Source organism: Anomaloglossus baeobatrachus, chromosome 1, assembly GCF_048569485.1.
Source record: "Anomaloglossus baeobatrachus isolate aAnoBae1 chromosome 1, aAnoBae1.hap1, whole genome shotgun sequence".
NCBI lineage: Eukaryota > Metazoa > Chordata > Amphibia > Anura > Aromobatidae > Anomaloglossus > Anomaloglossus baeobatrachus.
Genome location: NC_134353.1, coordinates 901,298,757 through 901,318,515, shown reverse-complemented (window position 1 = coordinate 901,318,515; position 19,759 = coordinate 901,298,757). Strand labels below are relative to the sequence as shown.

At 47.6% G+C, this 19,759-nt stretch overlaps 1 protein-coding gene across 3 annotated transcripts in view; it reads right to left on the bottom strand.

The window, feature by feature from the left end:
• Positions 1-11,198, bottom strand: part of DYM (dymeclin) — a 363,276-nt gene extending 352,078 nt beyond the window's left edge. For 2 of the 3 annotated variants that reach the window (XM_075327226.1, XM_075327240.1), the window contains exon 1: positions 11,102-11,198. The gene's annotated coding sequence lies outside the window, so the exon portion shown is untranslated. Of the gene's footprint in view, positions 1-11,094 lie in introns of all 3 variants that reach the window. The other variant, XM_075327233.1, reaches the window with a different exon arrangement.
• Between the last annotated feature and the right edge of the window lie 8,561 nt (positions 11,199-19,759).

Below are 19,759 nucleotides of genomic sequence, written 5' to 3'. Positions count from 1 at the left end.
ACACGTCAATGTTCCACGAGGATCAGCAGGCGGCATTATTTTATCAGACGGCGGCAACTCTGCAGGGATTTGGGGAAATTAGACCACTACAGCAAAATAGAGAAGTAAATAATAATAATAATTTTATTCATTTATATAGCGCTATTAATTCCACAGCGCTTTACATACATTGGCAACACTGTCCCCATTGGGGCTTACAATCTAGAGTCCCTATCTGTAGGTCTTTGGAGTGTGGGAGGAAACCGGAGTGCCCTGGAAGAAACCCACGCAAACACGGGGAGAACATACAAACTCCTTGCAGATAGTGTCCTTGGTGGGACTTGAACCCAGGACCCCAGCGCTGCAAGACTGCAGTGCTAACCACTGAGCCACCGTGCCACCCTATAAAGTGGTCGTTCATGTTAAGGTTAGAAGGCACATGGAGTTCTGACAGATGGTAATGGAAACCGTCGTCATCACTTCCCTGTCACTAGTCACACTATACACCCAGATGACAGCGAAACAGCCGGCTTGTCCCTGACAACTCCCTGCTAATTAAATGTTGTCACAACGGCAGTGTCAGGTATGAAGGACGGGAATATCAGGATTCCACCAGGGTGACGATCCGGCCAGAGAGGTGACCCAGAAAACAGGAGGAAAAATCCTGCGGAGGTGTGAGCGCAGACTACACAGAGGATAGGAACCGCCGAGGGCACAAGTGTCCTTATAAGAGGGCAAACGGCAGCGACTACCCACAGACAGGGCCCCATATCTCTGCTCTGCCTATAGGGAGGCACAGACTGGCACAAAACGTGTGTGGGCACCATTACAGACGTACCTTGTGCAGTTAAAATCCACAAATCAGCAGCAGAATCTGAATCAAACCCTCAGCAAAAATCCTCATATCCACATCATGTGCACAGATCACAGGGGAAGAAGGGGATATCCCACCAGTGGGTAACCTCAAGATCCCAAGAACAGGGCTATAATTAGTGGGTTCACCAACAGTTTCTAATTTGTAATGACCAGAGCGACAGGAGGTGCTCACTGACAGATTCTCTGCTAACTCATGCTGCACTCTGCTATACACTATGATACACTGAGGCTGAATAAGCCAAGTGCTCCAATATTATTAATAGAGCCGTCCTATCCTCAGGATAGCCCCACTGATCAGCAGCTACCGGTGTACGGAGTCAGGACACCACAGCTCTGTAGCTCGGATCTTATTCACTTCAATGGGCTCTATATATAATTTACATCCGGCTGCAGCAAGAGCCAATAGCAGCTGATCAGAGGTGTGACGGGTGTCGGGGCCCACTGATTAAATAATGATTAACGATTCTATCTAGAGAACCACTAAACCCAATTGGAAAAAAAATTTTCACTAATAATATATGAGGGTCAGCAAGCAATGTGCACAATGCTGGATGTCGGGTGCTTGGACATATCTACTGGTCACATTTAGGACTCATGCACACATCAGTAAGTTTCTCAGACCAAATTTCATCAGTGATTTTTATCAGAGAATCAGAGAAATGCCAGCAGGGCACTGTCAGAGCACCATTAGAGCACCAACAAAGCGACAGAGAACAAAGCGCCATCGGGAGCACAAACAAAGCGCCATCGGGAGCACAAACAAAGCACCATCAGGAGCACAAACAAAGCACCATCAGGAGCACAGACAAAGCGCCATTAGATTTTCACTGTTAGAAAAGAGAAAAAAAAAAAGTTTCTCTACATTCTCCCATTTATCAGTCTGTGAAAAAACAGACAGCACTCGGATGACATCCAAGTGCTGTCCAATTTTCACAGACCCATACACTTTCATTGTCAAATTTGATCTGCCATTCAGGTCAACATCTGACATTATTTTGCACAGACCACTCGATTTGCAAAAAAATCCCAGACATTTACACTAGGCACCAGTGTTATCCGTGAAAAACACATAGCACACGTATGTGAAAGACAGATGTGCGAATAAGCCCCAACTATGCAACTCTACTGCATTATATTTAGTGGGAGATAATCCCATCCTGCACCATCAGGAAAAGCCCGCACACTGCTTTCTTCTTTATATAAGCTAATTACCAGGTTTTTGCTCCTCCAACTGAAAGCAGCATAATGTAGAGACAGAGACCCTGATTCCAGCGATGTGTCATTTACTGAGCTGTTTGTTGTCATTTTGATAAGATCAATATTTTCTCTGCTGCAGATCTAGCAGCTATACAGAGCTCAACATATGATAGACTACCTGCAGCACACCAAGTAGTCCTGTAATGATAATCTACTGCTGATTAATCAGTGATATCATCAACACTACACTAAGCATCCAGTAAGTGACATCACTGGAATCAGGATCTCTGCCCCTACGTGACGCTGCTCTAAGATTAGGTGGCAAAAACCTGGTGACAGATTCCCTTTAACCCTCTGGTGGGAACAATATCTTTAATACAGAGTTTGGGAATAATGTGCCTGTCAGGCGCAGGCTAGAAAAATACCTATGATATCTAATTTTTGCAATTTCAGTGCTCTAAAAGTGATCAGTGACCTTCATAGGGATGCAATAAAAGAGACTACACATTATCAGGTGCAAAACAAACCCATTTACTCAACATAAAAGTAATAACTCTGAAATATACACATTTCAAAACTCCCACCAAATAGCCCCCAGTTCGAACACATAACGGTTATTAAAGAGAGAAAAATTTGGCAAAAAAACATAATATCAAGGCACCTAAAATAATATTACACACATAATTATTCAGAATTAGATCCTGAAGTATCCCCAGAAAAAAACACATTTGCAGAGCAAAGAGCAAGAGCAACCTTATAAAGTGTGATGTGTTTGGGAACAATGAGCCTGAGAAGCCAGCACAGGTATATCTGCCCTCCTGAAGCTCTGCAGTTGGTATCAGGTTTCACACAGCAGCTAGAGCCAGGAGACTACCTGGAGAGAGGGGATTTCCTGAAAATCTGGTGAGGAGGGAGAAACGAAAGTAAAAGCCTGTCAGGCACATTAATCCCATCCGAGGGTTAAGCCCCCCTTGAAGTTGCAGCTATTTTTTTTATATTCTTCTACCTCGCCTTCCTATAACTTTTTATTCTTTTGGTACCAGCCATACGAGGACTTTTGTGGGGACGAGATCTAGTTTTGAATGGCACCATCCATTTATTCATGTAATGTGCTGGAAAATGGGGAAAAAAAATTAAAAATAATTCTGTGATGGATGAAGTTTGTAGAAAAAAATAAACATACCGTACATTTTTCTGATTTTTGGGCTTTAGTGTTACAATGTTCACTCGGCAGTAAAGCTCTACAGATTAGTGCCGTTATAACTCTTTTTAACTAAAGTTATTGTATTTTTAGTGTTTACTGCTTGATGCTCAGGTTACCGGCCACCACTACACAGTCTATCAGAAGTGGTCAGTTCTATGAGCAGGGAGCACAGTGTTTACAAGCTCTTTGCTATAGAGTTTGTAAGTGCTGCCCTGAAGCCCGCAGGAATCAATGGAGCAAGCGACTTCAGCTTCCCTGTGCTCTCTCGATGCTGCGGAGACAAAGCTTCCCTTGCTGGCAGCCTGGGAGATAACAGCTAGTGTCAGTGGTGCAACCATGCTGCTGGGCTGTTAATCAGGAGCACACGACTCCAAAAACAGGTTCTCCGGTCTTAATCCACAAGTCTGCAGTCCCCTCTGTGTCACTCTATGTGACTGCAGACTTGGAACTCTTCACATTGCGCACACTGTGCACTGTCAGGATTCACTGGTGTCAGAGCTGGGAGCAGTGATCATGTGGCAGCGAGTAGAGGACAGAATCTATCTCGTGCCATACACTTGCATTAAGCAAGGCTGCGTCCATGTAGTTGGATTCTGGTGGGAGTCTGTATATCACATACTCGTAGCCATGTGACCGCCATTCCCAGCTCGGACACCGTAGAATCCTCACAGCATGCAGTGCATACAATGTGAGGATTTACAAGTCTGCAGTCACATAGAGTGACAGAGAGTGACTGTAGACTTGTGGATTTAGACCGGACAACCCCTTTAAAGAGAATCTGTCCGCTGGATTTCACCCCCAAACGCTTTATATGAGCATGTAGCTCTTTCAGAGACAAGTCCAGTAATACCTTTACATGGCCGGTCCTTTATTACTGAGAAATCAGCATCAATATAAATGATGCAGAAGAGCTATGGCAGATCTGAAGCATCAGTCACTCCAGCTCTATTCCTTGCCCAATGCCACCTCCTGCCGCCTGGCTGATGGCCTCTGTGCCTTCCTCACTGCTATGAAAGCTTCTGCTTTTTCATGAGTCATTAGTGTGGGCCCCAGAATCCAGGTCGGCACCAATCAAGACTACTAAGCCGTGACTACAACACATCGAAACTTTCATTTTTTCTTAAAAGTAGCTCCCTCTTTGCAAACAAAAAAAAACGTGCAACGTTGTAAAATCTTGTCTACTACTGTTTTCCCCCGAAAAAGATATAGGGAAAGTCCCACCCCCAAAAAAAATCACGATTACTTACCGGTAATGTTTTTTTCCAGAGCCACAACAGCGCAACCAAAGTAGTGGCACGGTCGTGGCGATGGGAAAAATCATGATTACTTACCGGTAATGTTTTTTTCCAAAGCCACGACAGCGCAACCAAAGTAGTGGCACGGTCGTGGCGACGGAAAAAATCATGATTACTTACCGGTAATGGTTTTTTCCAGAGCCACAACAGCGCAACCAAAGTAGTGGCACTGTCGTGACAACGGGAAAAATCATGATTACTTACCGGTAATGGTTTCTTTCAGAACTGCGACAGCGCCACTACTTTGGTGGTGCTGTTGTGGCGACGGAAAAATAAGCCCTACCAGGATTTTCAACCTTTTTGGCGTTTGCTTATCACACGTGAATAGTGTCTTGAAGATGTGGAACTTTTGTGTATGTTGCCCTGTTGTGTTGCTGTAAGCCAAGGAAGTTTATAGTCACATGCCGGCTAGTTAATGGAAAATGAATATTCACCCACTCCCTCACCCATCCCTATGTGCTAGCATCAGTGATTGGAACATGTGTTATTTGCAAATCAATATTCACCCCCTTCCCCTGCCCATATTCCCGCCCACCCCTCTGTGCTGGCGTCAGTGATTCAGTCATTACCGCCCTAGGATCGCACCACAATACTCACACTGGCCGGAGGCTCTTCTGACCGGAGCGTGCCATCTGCATAGAAATAAATGCTGACATGTTCAGGTCAGGAGAGCCGCCGACCAGTGCAATTATTGTGCTGCAATACTCGAAAAATAATACTGTGGATTGACTGAATCACTTATACCGGCACAGAAAGACGGGCAGGGGGTGAATATTCATTTGCAATTAACACACGTTCCAATCAACAACACCGGCAGAGAATGGTGGGTGTGGGAAGGGGGAATATTCATTTTCATTAACAGGTGACTCAATCACCTCGAGGGAGATCATGTTGTTTATATTTTTAGATATAATAATAATAATTAATAATAATTGTATTTATTTATATAAACTCCACAGCGCTTTACATACATTGGCAACACTGTCCCCATTGGGGCTCACAATCTAGAGTCCCTATCTGTATGTCTTTGGAGTGTGGGAGGAAACCGGAGACCCCGGAGGAAACCCACGCAAACACGGGGAGAACATACAAACTCCTTGCAGATGTTGTCCTTTGTGGGATTTGAACCCAGGACCCCAGCGCTGCAAGACTGCAGTGCTAACCACTGAGCCACCACAAGGCTGCAGTGCTAACCACTGAGCCACCGTGCCGCCCCTAGAAATACTGACCTGACTGGAGATTTTGACGGATAATTTAGGAAGTGAATCAATTTCTAAACATTATCAGATCTCCCAGTTTGTGTCTTTTCTAATTACTTGTTTGTGTATTTATTCAATACCTTTTATTCATTTTGTGATATTCAATGATTAGGAGTCACTTTCATTTACTGTTATTTCTTCAGAGTGTCATCATTGTTGGGTCAGTGATGTTCATTTTTAAAATCTCTTATTTTCTCAGTCTTCAGCCAAGATAAGCGCACAGCTGGGGGCTGCACCCTGTGGCCGTATGCTTTATCTGTGCTGGTTATCATAATATGGGGGGACCCTATACCAGTTTTTATTTATTTTTGTGCTATGATTGACCTGCAGACCGGGTCTGTGATTGAAAGCAGTCAGACATGCAGTCACTCAGGGTGGGGGGCGCAGTCTGACTGCAACCAATCACAAACGCCGGTGGGCGGGGAAAGCAATGAATATGCATGAGACTAATGAGCAGCCCGGGAAGTAGAATGAGAGGCCGTGGAAGCAGATACACCTGCGCCGGAGACTCTGTAAGGCTGGGGCCACACGGGGACTACTGCGATCCCCTTGCATGAGACTCGGCTCGTGCTGGCAGTACAGCAGAGCCGAGTGTCATGCGTGTGTCCTTGCAACTGAGGTCCGTTCGTGCGAGCAGACCTCAGCTGCGGGGGGCGGGCTGGCACTCAGGAGGGGAGGGAGGGATTTCTCTCCCTCTCTCCTGCGTAGTCGGCTATTGCCATTCTCGCACTGCACTAGCAGTACACCGGTGTACCGCGAGTGCAGTGCGATTTTTCTCTCGCCCCATTCACTTGAATGGGTGCGAGAGAAAGAGTCTCAGCTTACAATCGCAGCATGCTGCGATTGTTTTCTCGGTCCGATTAGGGCTGAGAAAATAATCGCCCATGTGTGCTGACACACAGGCTAGAATTGTTTTATCGCACTCCACTCGCACTGATTTTCTCGCCGTGTGGCTTAGGCCTAAGTAGAACACGCTTGCTCCAATACCCCTATACCCTCTATGACTATTTTTCAGCGCCTGATTCTGGTCCCCAAAGGGTGAACTGGTTTTGGCCCATTGGTGATAAACAAAAAACGCATCAAAAACACATGATCTGAAAATGCGTGGAAAACGCATGCGTTTTTGGATGGGTTTCTGGGCCACAGGATGTGTTTTTGTGGCGGACACAAAACTGCAGCGTGCTGACATAGCCTTAGGGTATGTGAACACAATCAGGATCCACTGCGTGCTGGATCGGTTGGGTCCTGATCTGTGGGGCCGCACGTCTCCTCCGCAGGAGACCGCAGATGCTCGTGCCCAGGATCCGGGCTCAGGCAGTTGCAGTCTCTATAGAAGAAAGAAAAATCCAGCTTCCGGAGTAGTAGTAAAACTGATGCAAAATTTTATTAAAGGACGTAAAAATTAATATGATGACAAAAATAGGGAGCCCATATGCGGCGTAAGGCTACGCTTTTCGAACGCTGCCTGCGTTCTTTGTCAAGCCTGACAAAGAACGCAGGCAGCGTTCGAAACGCGTAGCCTTACGCCAGATATGGGCTCCCTATTTTTGTCATCATATTAATTTTTACGTCCTTTAATAAAATTTTGCATCAGTTTTACTACTACTCCGGAAGCTGGATTTTTCTTTCTTCTATTGGACCCTTGCACTGCCAGAGTGTTATCCTTGCATGCCGGACTTTGCCCCAGTTGAGCTGGATCACTTTTTTTCCTTCTCAGTTGCAGTCTCTCACTGTGTTCTCCCTGTGGAGAACACTCGCATCTCCTCAGCAAAGAATTTACATACCGCTACGGGAAGTACTCACACAGTGGGCATGGGATTCCTAGAAATCCCATCCACTGTGCTTGTACTGTACAACGCAGCGTTTTGGACGCAGTTGAAACACGCTACATCCAAAATGCTGTAACCCTGATCATGGGCACGTACCCTTAGACGCCGGAAACCTGTCCAGACCCCACTACTGTACTTCTCACGGCTGAGTCTTTGCTACAATTGTATCCAGTCTTCACAATCCTCAGCTAAACATTCTGGACTCCCGGCTGATACATTGTAGCAAACGGCACAGGCAACTGTTTGTTTATACATTTAATTTATTTACAGTACAGACCAAAAGTTTGGACACACCTTCTCATCTCTAGAACAACCGTTAAGAGGAGACTTTGTGCAGCAGCCTTCATGGTAAAATTGCTGCTAGGAAACCACTGCTAAGGACAGGCAACAAGCAGAAGAGACTTGTTTGGGCTAAAGAACACAAGGAATGGACATTAGACCAGTGGAAATCTGTGCTTTGGTCTGATGAGTCCAAATTTGAGATTTTTGGATCCAACCACCGTGTCTTTGTAGAAAAGGTGAACGGATGGACTCTACATGGCTGGTTCCCACAGTGAAGCATGGAGGAGGAGGTGTGATGGTGTGGGGGGGCTTTGCTGGTGACACTGTTGGGGATTTATTCAAAATTGAAGGCATACAGAACCAGCATGGCTACCACAGCATCTTGCAGCGGCGTGCTATTCCATCAGGTTTGCATTTAGTTGGACCATTATTTATTTTTCAACAGGACAATGACCCCAAACACACCTCCAGACTGTGTAAGGGCTATTTGACTAAGTAGGAGAGTGATGGGGTGCTACGCCAGATGACCTGGCCTCCACAGTCACCAGACCTGAACCCAATCGAGATGGTTTGGGGTGAGCTGGACCGCAGAGTGAAGGCAAAAGGGCCAACAAGTGCTAAGCATCTCTGGGAACTCCTTCAAGACTGTTGGAAAACCATTTCCGGTGACTACCTCTTGAAGCTCATCAAGAGAATGCCAAGAGTGTGCAAAGCAGTAATCAAAGCAAAAGGTGGCTACTGTGAAGAACCTAGAATATAAGACATATTTTCAGTTGTTTCACACTTTGTTAAGTATTTCATTCTATATGTGTTAATTCATAGTTTTGATGCCTTCAATGTGAATCTACAATTTTCAGAGTCTTGAAAATAAAGAAAACTCTTTGAATGAGAAGGTGTGTCCAAACGTTTGGTCGTACTGTATGTATAGACAAAACACAATTGTAGCAAACCCTTAGCTGTGCCCAGTATTCACATCCAATAAGCTGAAAACCTAATGCAAGCAAGAAGAGATCATGAAAATGGTGATGAGCCCAAACCAAAAAAGTATATTAGCAAGTTTTAAGCCGTGTTCACGCAATGCATTTTTCCAGCATTTTGGGGGTTTCTTTTGTGGGGTTTTTTCCTGCTGCTTCTGTTTTTATGCAAACTAAAAGCTGCTTTTTACAGTAGCAACAAAAGCTGTGAGATCTCAGAAATCTCCTGCACTCGCTTTTTTTTCCTGACATGAAAAAATGTGTTTTTTGTGTTTGTTTTTTTTTTTTTTTTTTTTAAATCTGCAGCGTTTTTTTTTTTCACCGTAGAAGTCAATGAGAAAGTGCAAAAACGCAACCACTGCTTTTTTGGTGAATGAAACTATTAAATATGTTGGCAACTGGCATCTCCGGGTCAGTAGGATTATGGCGATAGCACATTTGTGAAGGTATTTTTTTACATTATTATTATTATTATTATTAATAATAATATTAAAAATATCTGAACTTTTTTGTATTGTTTTTTGCCGTTTTCTGAATCCTGAAACTCTCATTTTGCCGTTTTGTTTTTTGCGTGTGGAGCTGACATCTTTATTGTCACCATTTCAGGCTATCCATGATGTTTTCATCGTCTTTTATTGTAATTTTTTTTTTTTCCTTTAGGGGAGACTAAAATGGCACTTCTGGTGTTTTCCTTTTGTTCTTTTTATTTACTGTAATTTTATATTTGACAGACTGAGCTGCTGTGTGCGGTGATAACAAATAGGTTTATCTTTAAAATGGGATAAGGGGGACGGGCGATTCAGACTTTGTGTATTTTTTATTTTCTTCCCCCTGAGGGTCGGCAACCGGAGAACGCAGGGTCGGCAACCGGAGAACGCAGGGTCGGCAACCGGAGAACGCAGGGTCGGCGGCGGGAGGGCGTGAGGAGGGGGAGGGGACGGTGCGGTGACCGGAGAACGTGGGGTCGGCAACCGGAAAACGCAGGGTCGGCAACTGGAGAACGCAAGGTCAGCGGCGGGAGAACGCAAGGGCGGCGTGAGGAGGGGTAGGGGACGGGGACAACGCGGTGACCAGAGAACGGCGGGGTCGGCAACCGGAGAACGCAGGGGCGGCGGCGGGGGGCGTGATGAGGAGGAGGGGACAGGGAGGTGACCGGAGAACGCGGGGTCGGCAACCGGAGAACGCAGGGTCGGCAGCGGGAGAATGCAGGGTCGGCGGCAGGGGGGCATGAGGAGGGGGAGAGGACATGGAGGCAACCGGAGAACGCAGGGTCGGCGGCGGGAGAACGCAGGGTCGGCGGCGGGAGAACGCAGGGTCGGCGGCGGGAGAACGCAGGGTCGGCGGCGGGAGAACGCAGGGTCGGCGGCGGGAGAACGCAGGGTCGGCGGCGGGAGAACGCAGGGTCGGCGGCAGGGCGGCGTGAGGAGGGGGAGAGGACAGGGAGGCAACCGGAGAACGCGGGGTCGGCTACCGGAGAACGCGGGGTCGGCTACCGGAGAACGCGGGGTCGGCTACCGGAGAACGCGGGGTCGGCAATTGGAGAATGAGGGGTCGTGGCGGGAGGGCATGAGGATGGGGAGGGTGCAGGGACGACGGCGAAGACGACTGGAGAACGCGGGGTGGGCGACAACTGAGGCCTTGTGAGAGCCCCTGGCTGCCATGGCAACACACTGGCACCCTGCAATTGCACCGTGGAGCCCCGTGGACCCTCGGCTCCGGATCTTGACACTGTCAGTCAGACACTGATGAGCAAAAAATGTCACCAATCAGACCTCTAGCTGTGGTGACACTACAAGTCCCAGCATCCCCCAACAGTCAGCATGCTGGGAGTTGTAGTTGCAGATTCGCGAGGCACAGGAGTATAGTTGCGGTATACCCAATGTGAACGGACACCGGGAAACCAGTAGTGGGGGCGCTGACCTCTGACCCTGGGTAAGCCGGGGTCCCAGTCACTCAGGGACCACCACAATATCCACTACTACCCCCCGCATCTCAGGGACTCCACCACTGCAACCATTTCTGGGACCTGTCAGTAAAAGCTCCTACTTACTGACTGTTTCCAAGCCAAGCTAAGGGCACAGTACATGATGATACCGACATCAGCAATACACAGGTCTCCATTGGGTAAAGCCCCAGCCCCCCCACTTTGAAGGAGCAGCCCCCCACTGTGGGGGAGCAGCCCGCGTGCCGGCCCCTCACCTCTCACCTCGGGGTCTGCACCTCACACGCAGCCTCTCCTGTCACTGGGATGGAGCCGCCATCGCTCCACGTCGCTGCAGACAGCTGCGTCACCAGCGTCACGTGACCGCCTCCCTGCCGACAAATAGTGGGCGGGGAAAAGGCGTGTCGTAACAGCGGAGCTGGGCGTGGCTATGCAAAGCACTCTGTAGAAGAGAAATACAGCGAGCTGTGGAATAAGAGACAGAGCCATGGGAAAAAGGGCGGCAACGTATACCGGCGAGGGCGTGGTCATGTAAAACATGCATGGATGGGTGGGGCTTCAGAAAGTAGAAAGAGGAAGCCGCTTTCTACAGTGGGCGTGGCTATGTGCGGCGGTCAGAGGAAGTGGGCGGAGATCATGAATAATTTATATTGCAGAAAAATTAATAAAATTTAACCCCTACCAGCTACTTTTTTGTTTTTTTCTTCTTTTTATAGCAATTGTTTTTTTCATTTTTGTGCTTTTCTTCTTTCCTTTTCTTTCTCTTTTTTCACGTTTGTTTCCCCTCCTCTTTAGCTTTTTTGTTTTTGCGCTTTCCTTTTTTCCTCTTTTACTTTTTTTGTGCTTTTCTTTTATTCCTTCTCTTTTGTTTTTTTTTTTGCTTTTTTGCACTTTTTTTACCCCTCCTCTTTAACTTCGTTTTTTTTGCACTTTTCTTTTTTTGTGTGTTTTTCTTTTTTCCTCTGTAGCCTTTTTTGTTTTGCCCTGCTCTTCTGTTCCTCCTCTTTCTTATTTAGCGCTTTTCTTTTTTTCCTCTTTGGCTTTGTTTTTCCTCCTCCTTTTCTACCTAACTTTTCTGCTTTCACGCTTTTGTTTTGTTTTCCTAGCTATATTTTTTTTTTTGGGGGGGTGGAGTTCGCTCCTTTTTTGCGGGGGGGAGGGCGAATTTTTTTAGCATTTATTGCTCGGTATAAATGACTTGCCTATATGATTGTCTGCGGTGGTATGGTTATGCTACCAAACTTGTGTTAATTTATCTATTTAATTGTTTTTATATGTATATATGCAGTGCACTAGCTGTAGCACCCGGCATTGCCCGGGATAGTAACTGTCTCATTGTCTCTCTATCTCTTTCCCTGTCTCTGTGTCTCTTTCTCTGTCTTTTTTCCTGTCTCTTTCCCTGTCTCTTTGTCTGTGTCTCTTTCTCTGTCTTTTTTCCTGTCTCTTTCCCTGTCTCTTTGTCTCTGTCTCTTTCCCTGTCTCTGTCTCTTTCCCTGTCTATGTGTCTGTCTCTTTCCCTGTCTCTTTCCCTGTCTCTCTCTTTCCCTGTCTCTTTCCCTGTCTCTCTCTTTCCCTGTCTCTGTGTCTCTTTCTCTGTCTTTTTTCCTGTCTCTTTCCCTGTCTCTTTGTCTGTGTCTCTTTCTCTGTCTTTTTTCCTGTCTCTTTCCCTGTCTCTTTGTCTCTGTCTCTTTCCGTGTCTCTGTCTCTTTCCCTGTCTGTGTCTGTCTCTTTCCCTGTCTCTTTCCCTGTCTCTCTCTTTCCCTGTCTGTTTGTCTCTCTCTGTCTCTGTGTCTGTCTCTTTCCCTGTCTGTTTGTCTTTCTCTGTCTGTCTCTTTCCCGGTCAGTCTCTGTGTCTGTCTGTCTCTTTCCCTGTCTCTGTCTCTTTCCCTGTCTGTCTCTTTCCCTGTCTCTTTCCCTGTCTCTGTCTCTCTGTCTTTTCCTGTCTCTGTGTCTTTCCCTATCTCGGTCTCTTTCCCTGTCTGTTTGTCTCTCTCTGTCTCTGTGTCTGTCTCTGTCTCTTTCCCTGTCTCTCTCTTTCCCTGTCTCTGTCTCTTTCCTTGTCTGTTTTTCTCTCTCTGTCTCTTTTCCTGTCTGTTTGTCTGTCTCTGTCTGTCTCTTTCCCGGTCAGTCTCTGTGTCTGTCTCTTTCCCTGTCTCTGTCTCTTTCACTGTCTGTCTCTTTCCCTGTCTCTTTCCCTGTCCCTCTCTTTCCCTGTCTCTGTCTCTCTGTGTCTTTCCCTGTCTCTGTGTCTTTCCCTATCTCTGTCTATGTGTCTGTCTCTTTCCCTGTCTCTTTCCCTGTCTGTTTGTCTCTCTCTGTCTCTTTCCCTCTCTCTGTCTCTTTCCCTGTCTATGTGTCTGTCTCTTTCCCTGTCTCTTTCCCTGTCTGTTTGTCTCTCTCTGTCTCTTTCCCTCTCTCTGTCTCTTTCCCTGTCTGTCTCTTTCCCTGTCTGTCTCTGTCTCTTTCCCTGTCTCTGTCTCTTTCCCTGTCTGCCTGTGTCTTTCCCTGTCTCTTTCCCTGTTTATCCCTTTCCCAGTGTGAATTCCTTTAGCGGATGCACACACATACATACACTCATCTTTATATATTAGATTGCTGGTTCAGGAAAAAAAAAACACATCAAAAAAAGATTACTGTATGTCGTCATTTTCTAGAAGATTTTTTTACCTGTAGCACTTTATGTAACATTCTTATAACTTTTTATTGTTTTTTGTTGTTTTTTTAAGTATTTTTATATTTCTTTTCTTTACGGCGCTAATATTACATCTTTTATAGATTGGACTTTTTGGGCATAGCGGGGACATTTACTTTTTGATTTTTTTACATTTCTTTATGTCTGAATTTTGGGGGAAAGGAGGGTGATTGAATACATTTCTCATCATGTTTAACCAGTTGTTGACCAGACACATTTTCTTTCCCTTATTTGAAGTTGTAAAATGTTTGCTCATTCAAATATTCAAATATCTTTTATAGTTTTAGTTTTTTTTCCCGATATGTGGAGGCAGAAATGTTTATACTATTTTCATTCTGTCATTTCTTGGGTGAAATATGCGCCCGCCCGTTCTTTCCCTTTTTTTTTTTTATAACTACAGAGGACGGATGAAATCAACTGTAAATTTTGTTCAATTTTCAGTACTAATTTTTTTTTTATATTGGACACATTTTTATTTTTTATTGATGAGGACAGTAACAGAGATTTGGATTGGCAGCGGCTTTATTTTAATTTTTTCTTTTTATTTCTTTTTTTTTTCATTTATTAAACAGATTGTGCCCCAAAGAAGGTCATAGAAGAATATTGGGGGTTTGTGACAAGCCACTCATGACCTATAGACAACCCCAGAAGTGTCTTACCTGGGCCAAGGAGAAAAGAACTGTTCTCAGTGCTCCAAGGTGATGTTTTCAGATGAAAATAAAATTTCATTTGGAAATCGCGGTCCCAGAGTCTGGAGGAAGAGTGGAGAGGCCACAATCCAAGCTGCTGAGGTCTAGTGTGAAGTCTCCACAATCAGTGATGGTTTGGGGAGCCATGTCATCTGCTGGTGTAGCTCCACTGTGTTTTATCAAGACCAAAGTCAGTGCAGCCGTCTACCAGGAAATTTTAGAGCACTTCATGCTTCCCTCTGCCGACAAGCTTTTTGGAGATGTAAATGTCATTTTCCAGCAGGACTTGGCACCTGTCCACACTGCCAAAAGTACCAATACCTGGTTTACTAACCACAGTATCACTGTGCTTGATTGGCCAGCAATCTCGCCTGACCTAAACCCCATAGAGAACCTATGAGAGACACCAAAGCCAACAATGCAGATGAGCTGAAGACTGCTATCAAAGCAACCTGGGCTTCCATAACAGCTCAGCAGTGCCACAGATTGATCGTCTCCATGCCACGCCGCACTGATGCAATAATTCATGCAAAAGTATCCCCGACCAAGTATTGAGGCATTTACTGTCCAGACTTTTCAGTAGGAGCCAACATTTCTGAGTTTAACATTTTTTCAGTTGATCTTATATAATATTCTAATTTTCTGAGATAATGACTTTTGGGTTTTCATTGGCTGTAAGCCATAATCATCAACATTAACAGAAATAAACACTTGAAATAGATCCCTCTCTGTGTAATGACTCTAAATAATATATAGGAATAGATCCCCTGTGTGTAATGACTCTATATAATATATAGGAATACAGTCATATGAAAAAGTTTGGGCACCCCTATTAATGTTAACCTTTTTTCTTTAGAACAATTTGGGTTTTTGCAGCAGCTATTTCAGTTTCATATATCTAATAACTGATGGACTGAGTAATATTTCTGGATTGAAATGAGGTTTATTGTACTAACAGTAAAGTGCCGGGGGTGTGTGGGGATGATGATGGGAACAGTAGTGCTGGGGTGTGTGCGAGGATGATGGGAGCGGTAGTGCCTGCGTGTGTGCGGGGATGATGGGAGCGGTAGTGCAGGGTGTGTGTGTGTGTGTGTGTGTGTGTGTGTATCATGGGTGCAGTAGTGCCGGGGTGTGTGTTCAGTGTATACATGCGGTGGGCGGACTGCGGGGGGGGTGTGGAGCTGGGTGGGCCCATGGCGCTGAGGACATCAGTGTCAGGGACTACATGGCTGTGGACAGGTGACTGTGCGTGCGTGCGTGTGTACGTGTGTTCAGTATATACATGCAGAGGGCGGAAGGCGAGGGGGAGGAGTGGAGCTGAGTTACGCTGGTAACCATTATTATTATTATTATTATTTATTTATAGAGCACCATTGATTCCATGGTGCTGTACATGAGAAGGGGGTTACATACAAAATACATGTACAAGTTACAGTAGACAGACTAGTACAGAGGGAAGAGGGCCCTGCCCTTGCGGGCTTACATTCTATAGGATTATGGGGAGGAGACAGTAGGTGGGGTGTAGGTGGGGCGGCAGCTCCGCACGGTGGTGGGGCGGCAGCTCCGCACGGTGGTGGGACGGCAGCTCCGCACGGTGGTGGGGCGGCAGCTCCGCACGGTGGTGGGACGGCAGCTCCGCACGGTGGTGGGGCGGCAGCTCCGCACGGTGGTGGGGCGGCAGCTCCGCACGGTGGTGGGGCGGCAGCTCCGCACGGTGGTGGGGCAGTGAGGTCATTCAAGGTTATAGGCATTTCTGAACAGATGAGTCTTTAGGTTCCGTTTGAAGTTTGCAAGTGTAGTAGATAATCTGACGTGTTGAGGCAGTGAGTTCCAGAAGACTGGGGATGTTCGGGAGAAGTCTTGGAGACGGTTGCATGAGGAGCGAATGAGAGAGGAGGATAGAAGGAGATCTTGGGAGGACCGGAGATTACGTTTTGGAGTGTAGCGAGAGATTAGTTCAGAGATATATGGAGGAGACAATTTGTGGATGGCTTTGTAAGTCAGTATTAGTAGTTTGAATTGGATACGATGGAAGATTGGGAGCCAGTGAAGGGACATGCAGAGAGGAGAAGCGGGGTGGTAGTGAGGCGAGAGGTGGATCAGTCGGGCAGCAGCATTAAGGATGGACTGGAGAGGGGCGAGTGTGTTAGCAGGGAGACCACATAGGAGGATGTTGCAGTAGTCGAGGCGGGAGATTATGAGAGCATGCACTAGCATTTTTGTAGATTGAGAATTGATGAAGGGACGGATTCTGGAAATATTTTTGAGTTGAAGACGACAGGAGGTGGTGAGTGTGAGGTAAATCCGGAGATATGACGATAAATCATGACATTCAAGTCATGTCAGGAAGCCCTCTCCTGGTGTCACTACCCCCTTCCCTTCACACAACTGGTTTAGCAACAAATCCATGGCCATGTCCTGTGATATGGAAATTAGGTGGCTTTAGGACAATGGATACAGGATGACTCCCTGCCGTCACCCTGTAGTAGGAGCTGCTAGCTAGTTAGCAAGGCTATGGAAATAGCCAGACAGAACGACTCCAGTAAAAAATGGTTCATATCTCGCAAGCCATATCTCCGATAAATATGGCAACCATAACAATGGTGTCTCCGCATGTGGACGATGCTGGCACACCCTTTTTATGGAAGTAGGACATTGGGAAACACACCAAACGTGATATCAGCCATATGGGAACTCGTAGACAGGTCATGAGTCCCCTCGTTCTGCAGCTAAATTCATAACTGTCACAATGAGAGCATTGGCGTCCGCCTACGACGCTCCCAGGCAAAGTTATGGCCAAAATCCCCTTTTCTGGATAATTCTGATCCATGCAGGGGGAGTGGCAGTGCTTCCCTGTGAGGTCACTAAGGTAGGAGGAGACCTGGATTTGCCCAGGTTGATAACCCTACTTCGGCCATTTTCCAGCGTTCTTCTGCTCGGGGGCCTGGTTGGGACAGACCTGTGAGAGAGTTCCTGGAAACCTGGTCTACAGCGCCCCCCTGTGGCCAGACGCACAAGGTAACTGATTGAATTGCATACCTGTTGTAAACCATGCTTTATCTGTAACTGTACTCTGACATAACTGTATATTCTGTAGATTCCCTATTGTATATATTGTAGTTTCTAGTGTGCTTTAGGCGATTAAATTATATAATTAATCTTGGGCTGTTCTGTTATCTCGATCTTGAATCCCACGTCTGTGTGTTCGGCTAATAGTTACCGTAAATCGGTTGGTGGCAGCGAGTTGTGCCAAGGATTATTGTGGGGAGGCCAGTGAGATCCGGGAAGATATTATATATTCCGCCCGCGGAGGTCGGGGGAATATATACCCTCCTCTCACCGGGGACCCTTCAATAATCGGCATAAGTAGTATAGCGGCCTCCTTGCTTATTGTCGGGCAATTCCATAATTGGCCTGACTATAAGAGGGGCGCTAGAGAGCGCGTCACGTGCTCTGTCTGTCGGTCGGGAGGTATAAAGGAGGGTTGACTCCTGCTTGTTACCCCCCGATTGTGACGTACTGGTAGCCAGCGCGGGGGATTTCTGAGTGACCCCCCCGGTGGTTTGTGACATATTGGTGGCATAGCGGTGGGATCGAGATAATAGTGTGTGTGAGTGTGAGACCCATACTCCCAGACACTAAAGACTGCCTGCAGCAGCTGTGGCTGCTGGGGTCTTCAGACTAGCTCAACACTAGAGTGTCAGAGTGCAGATACTGTAAGGTGTGTGGAGGCATCAGGTGTCAGTTCTGTGTCAGTGACCAAAGTCTGCAACAATGGCTGATAGCACCAGGAGCAAAGCCAAAGGAATGGCCGATGCTCAGGCCAGAGACGATGAGGAGGTTGTCCACGAGCCCTCCAGGAGCCCGACGCCAGAGAACAGCTCTGCAGAGGACATCGCACAACCTGGGACTGCTGGACAAGATGAGGAGGAGCTCGCCCAAGGTTCCTCAACGAGCCAGATGCCAGCCCTCCGCTCTGCAATGGACAGTGAAGCACCAGGCTCCGCAGCGGGCCGCAGATCACCACGTGCCATTCCACCGAGCCTGGGAGGCTCGGATAGCCTTCTTCAAATGGCTATGGCCCTTCTCCAGGCTGGAGACCGGGATACCTACGAGATACTCATGGCAGAGCGCAGGGCAGAGCGGCAGGCAGCGCGTGAAGAGCGCCAGGCAGAGCGTGACTACCAGCTGCAGCTAGCTCAGCTCCGGCCCTCATCAGCCACACGTGACCTTCAAGACACCAAACTTCCAAAGGTCCGTGTTGAGGACTTCCCAGTGCTGGAGAAGGATGGAGACTTGGACTCTTTCTTGACTGCTTTTGAGCGGACTTGCTTGCAGCACCATCTGAACAAGGACCAGTGGGCCAAATACCTGACCCCCCGTTTAAGGGGTAAGGCCCTGGATATCCTTGGGGACTTGCCTGCTGAGGCAGATCAGGGCTACGACACCATCAAGCGGGCCCTGATCCAACAGTACAACCTCACCCCGGAGTCCTACCGCAAGAAGTTCCGGAGCCTACAGAAGGGACCAAAGGACTCCTGGGCTGACCACCGGCGGGCACTTGCCCGAGCTGCCGACCACTGGACCCAAGGCCTGCAGCTTTCCACCGGACCGGAGATCCTGGACTTGTTCATCACGGAGCAACTCTTGTGGAACTGCCCTGAGGATCTCCGCCAGTTCATCCGAGACCAGAAGCCAAAGGGATCCACGGCTACAGCTGCCCTGGCAGATGACTACACCAACAATCGGGCTCCTGAAGCCAGGAGAGCAGCCACCAGCAGCACCTGGAGAGGGGGTAAGATGAACTCTGCGACTGCCCCACCTGCCCCTAGACTGCAGGGGGTGTCCCCCTCAACTCCCCTCTCCAGGCCCGTGGCAGAACCAAGACGGTGCCACCAGTGCAACCTACCTGGACACTTCAAGGCCATGTGCCCTCAGCGTCCCAAGGCCCCGGCTCCGTCCCCGTCCCAAGGGCCGCCCAAGGTGTATTGTGTGGGTGGGGGTGGTGGTAGGTCCCTGGACAGCTTCCAACCTGTCACCGTCGGCCAGTCTGTGACCATAGGACTGCGAGACAGCGCCTCGGAGGTGACTCTGGTGCGGCCTGAGATGGTGTCCCCCCAAGACTTGATCCCTGGAAAAACCCTCGCTGTCTCCGGGATTGGAGGCATTGACCCGGCGCTGCCTGTTGCTGACATTTATGTGGACTGGGGCGCAGGGCGAGGGGTGAGGGAGGTGGGGGTAACTGATCGGATCCCTGCAAACGTGCTACTTGGGACAGATTTGGGGCAAATAACCTCCCAGTTTGGCCCCGCCCCAAAGGCTGAACCTTCAGCCAGTACTGACATGACTCCTGACAATGTTAATGTGTTATCTATGAATGATGTAAGGGAGGAGGGAGTGAACTCTGATATTTCTGCTTGCACAGACACCATAGACACACACGCAGCTGCAGCTGTGACAGGGGAGGGGGTCAGAGACAGGTGTGACAATGCCTCTACAAGTAACCAGCCTGTGAGCTGGGATCTGTTGCCCTCTGCAGGG